Source organism: Thermobia domestica, chromosome 2, assembly GCF_964235325.1.
Source record: "Thermobia domestica chromosome 2, izTheDome1.hap1.1, whole genome shotgun sequence".
Taxonomy (NCBI): Eukaryota; Metazoa; Arthropoda; class Insecta; order Zygentoma; family Lepismatidae; genus Thermobia; species Thermobia domestica.
Genome location: NC_137455.1, coordinates 161,026,402 through 161,031,512, shown reverse-complemented (window position 1 = coordinate 161,031,512; position 5,111 = coordinate 161,026,402).

Sequence of the window (5,111 nt, the reverse complement as noted above, 5' to 3'; positions counted from 1 at the left end):
GGTAAATATCCCTTTTCTAATTTATGTTTATATTTACTAACACGCACATAATCACCAGGGTGAAATTTACATGTTAATTTCTTTTTATTAGTTTTATCACCGTACAACGTATTTAAAACTTGATCAACATTAGAGTAATTTACATTGGCTGGTGCCATTTTAATACTACTATGATACGAATGATTATAATTTTTTACAAATTGATCTAACACATCTATATAACGGTATGTATTTTTAGCCGTAAAATAACGATACAATTTTTCTTTTAATGTTCTTATAAAGCGTTCAGCTAATGCACATTTAATTTCTGAATGTACACTATAATGATTAATTTCGTATTCTTTAAATAAACGTTTTACATGCCGATTATAAAATTCTGTACCTAAATCCGTTTGTACATTAAACACAGGTAGTTTAAAATTTTTTAAAATTTTTTTGATTGCTTTTGCCATTTCAGGACCTGTTTTTGTTTTTAAGGGAACACAATACGCATACCGTGAAAAAATATCGATACAACATAATATATACTTATAATTTTTGTTATACTTTGCAATATTTTGCATATCTGCTAAATCCATTTGTAATGTTTCATTTGGTGCACTAACATAATATTGTTTACGTTCAAATACTTTACGTGCTGGTGCATGTAATGTATATGCATCTTGAGATGCTAACTAATTTTTAATTTTCTTTTTTGATAATTTTGTTTTTGTTTGTAATGTTTTAATACTTGATAAAGAAGCAGGATTCGTATAATCATAATATAATTTTGACAATTTTCCCATTTTTTATTTACATTTTATATTCTTTCCAATTTTTAAAAATATTTGTTACTAGTGTTGGACTTTGTGATTTTTTAACTTTGCTATGTGATTTCACTATAGGAGTAGAAATAAATTCACGTGGTACATTAAGATCATCCAATAAATTTTTAAACTCGTGAATACCTATCGGATTTCTTGAATATTTTCGTGTACGAACAACATCATTTATTAAATCAATAATATTAGAACCTGGTATTATTTTTCCTTGAATACGTACTGTTCCTGATTGATCCCAATGAATTTTATCAGAACTTGTTAACTGTTTTAATAATAGATCTGTTTTCCTTCGTTGTGTTTTTGGTACTGATTGTAAAATGTCTGATACAAAGGGTAAAATAGAATTATTTTTTTCTTCTTCTTGAGATAATGATGATGATGATGTTTGAGGAACATCTTTTCCAATAATAGGTAATGTAATTGGATTTTGTGAAACTGATGAAGTATAATTTAAATATTGTTGTAATGCTTGCTGATACAATTTCCATTTTTCTTCAATACTAAGATTACGACGTTGTAAAATACTATTCATTTCTTCGTCTAAACGCGATTGATGTGAATCTATTGATTTTATATTCGCATGCATTTGTTACATTGCATTTTCAGGCACTAATATCATTTTACGAAATTCCGACATACTTATCTTCCAAACAAACTACTTGCTACTGCACCAAGTAATGGTCCTAAAATTAATGGTAAAAATGCCCCACCTTTCTGCAATAAAATTTTCTTTTTCTTATTAAGTGCTGTACGTTGTGCAGATAAAGCACGCAAGATCTTTTTATGTCTACGTAAACGTTGCTTCTGACGCGAATTCAGCGGAATGTTTCCTTTTATTGTGTTTTTAGCAACTTGTGAAATAGTACGTATTAAATCACCAGATGCATGTCGTATAATTTGTTTTCGCTTTGCGCTTTTGCATTTGCACAAAGCACGGAGAGTATCAAAGTGTTGTTTCACCTTCAACATCTTGAACTAAACTAAACGTAAACGACTGAATTACTGTCTTTTACATTTGCATATACATGCAGTGTTTCATTAGGAAAAATATTTGTACGTAATCGTAATGCATCATTTGTTTTTTGAGTTAAGTCAAATAACAAATAAGTGTGAGGTTCACGTGTTACATCTTCGAACACATTCACAACTTGTTTACTATATCGTGGCATAATTTGTCTTGCTAAATATTGTATTTGTAATTTATCACGAGGATTTTTAAATACTATAATATAATGTGCATTTAAACTTATATCACGAGCATGTTTTCCTTTTGGAAATAAATTTTGAACAATAAATATTACTGTTAATTTTTTATGATGTGCATATTTTGTAAATAAATTTGCAACATCACCATTGGTTTCAGACATTAAGTCATCTAATATTAATAATGAATTTTCTTGTATTTCAAAATTATTCATATCTGGAATTCCTTCTATAAATCGAATTTTTGAACTTGCATCTAAATTTGGTATGACTGCGCCATAACACCAAACAATTTCATTAAATTTCATAGTAAACATTTGATCACGTTCATTTAATAATCGATTTACAAAACATGTTTTACCTGCACGTGAAGGGCCAGCAATTAAAATGGTTGATGGATGTTGAAACTTTAACATCTTGTATTAAACTGAATGCATACAATAGATACTTTACTTTATATACACTCATTCACACACTCACTCACACAGTTAACAACATAAATTAAAAATAAATTAAAAATAAGTTAAACAATAAATATTAAAGCTTGAAATGACTAGAATATGAATGAATGACTAGAATAAATGAATGACTAGAATGAAATGTATACTTTGGTTTACAATGTATAAGTTTGCTCAGCAAACGATGGAATAAATAAATAAATAAATAGTCATACTCTTCTAATGATCTTTTAAAAAAATAAATAAATAAATAAATAAATAAATAAATAAATAAAAACAATCACTTATAAGCCAAGCTAAAATTATCATGATACATATCCATGAGGTAAACTTTTTGTCTTTGGTATTGGTTCGTCACTTTGTGTATCGTCAATACGTTTACGTTTTTTGTTTACCTCTTGGTGTGTTTTTGTCTCTTTACGTGAAAAGATAGTGAAGCCCTGTTTCCGCACAATACTATTTGGATTTTCTATAATTGTACAATTAATATTTCCTGTCACTAATCCATAGAAACTCTCAAAGTTTATTCTTTGAGAGGTCCTATCATTTAGTGTAATTCCCCGAATTTTGAAAATATTCCGAAATTCCCCTGCGGCATTTTTAAGCCGAATACTATAATTTTTTGGCCCTAATCCTATAAATGTTACAAACTCCCACCCTTCTTCAATTTCATCAGTAAGATCACCCAAATAGCTGCCAAGCTTCAACGGAGGTTCCCTATCTTTTTTACACGTAAACATAATACTGTCTGTGTCACAATAAATTACGTCTTCAGGTCCTACAGTCACAAGTAAATCATATAATTGTAGCCTGGCCCATGAAGTAATAAAACCGGCAAGGACAACATTGGAAAATTGCAGAGGTACATTTTCGGTTTCCAAGTCTTTATATGTTAGAATAAGATGTTCATCACCAACTGGAATAACACTATGAACCTCATATCTCGGTGTAGCAAGGTACCTATGGAACTCTGCCCCACTATCAATAATTACACACTGTGTCATATCTGTGCGCTGTCCCCATTTTCCGTATAAGGAATTGAGGTACAACTTCGCGCATTGTCTAAGTCCAGGGTTCGTCCTAATATTATCTTTATTTAATTTTATGCCTTCGTGAGCATAGTAATCGTCAATATACTTATCTTTGTCTTCTTCAGTTTTACACCAAGCAGGATAGCCTGAAGCTTCCTGCTTCATCTGAAGAAACGTATTCACATAGTCCCGGAATAAACTAGGTGAATTCCGATCTTCAGAACCCATGAGTTCAAATTCCCATATTTCACAAATTTTGACGATTTTATAACCGTTTTCAAGAGCACGGTGAAGCTCTGGTGTACAAAAAGTTCCAGTTAATGCACGTTCAGTATCACTATGTGTGCAATTATCAATAGTTTCTCCTTCCATACATAGCCTACAAAGTCCAAATATTAATCGGCTTTGTGCTACATACGGTAAGATGGGAAAAAAGAGTTGTTTAGGAGCCAATACAGTACATTTTACAATCCCATGAATTTTTCCCACATCTGGGAAAACCGGCCCCTTATGCACCTTAGGTGCCCCCACCGGAAGAGGTTTCCTTGCCATGACGTAGGGGTATAACGATGTAATATCATAATAAAGAATGGATTCATCGTCCGCACAATTCACATATGAACGAAATACTTCAGTACGGCCTCCGTTGTAGCAACTCTTAGGAATAAGAAAGTCAGCAGTAGTATCACATTGTTCTTTAAGGAACTTTTGTAAATCTACATCTGTGCGTACTTTATTATCCCAAGAGCACTCCCATATTTCATACAAATTCATTTTTAGAATTTCTGTGAAATATTTTCGCCGGATTTCCGTATGTTCATATCTTTTTTCAAATGTGTTGTACGGACCATGTGCATTATCTATTATGGCATTACGGTTATTTGGAAAACACGTTTTACAGGCATGCCAGTAACATCCCATAAATTCGAACACGGCATTAAGCTCTGCATTGTATCCGTCAACATTATACCTTCCAAAAGATTGTTCTCCGTTTCGTCCAGCATGCTGGATTTCTATACCCAATTGGTGTTCCATATACTTTAGCCATTTCATTGCTTTTTCACTGGTTTTTGTTTTATAATGGTACCCCAAAGGTGGTATAACAGAAATACTTTCTTCTGGAAGATATGATGTACGATATGTTTGCATGGCTAAACTTGCAATCGTAGACGATACTAGAAAACATTGTAATCCACCCGTTTTCTCTTCTATGATATTAGTAAATTTAATAACAGCTTCTGTGAGAATTCTCACATCATTTTCACAGTACTCCAGCATTTCCTTTTGCAAATTAAATTGCTCTCCCAATTGCACCCGTTCTTGGTGCCATCCCTCCAACCGCTTTCTTTCTTCAGCAGATCGCGATTCAGGATCATAGTACTCTATTCCCGGATATGGTCCTACATAATTTTGGTTCTCTACTGTGTTAAACAAGTATGGGAAATCTCCCTTCTTTAAATTTTCTGAAAGGCCTAACGTTTTAGGTAATTTTGATAATTTTACACCAACAAACAAATAACTATCTCTAAAAATGATTTTATTATAAATAGAAATACTAAAAATCTTTTGACCCTGAATTAAAGTTTTTGGAATGATAT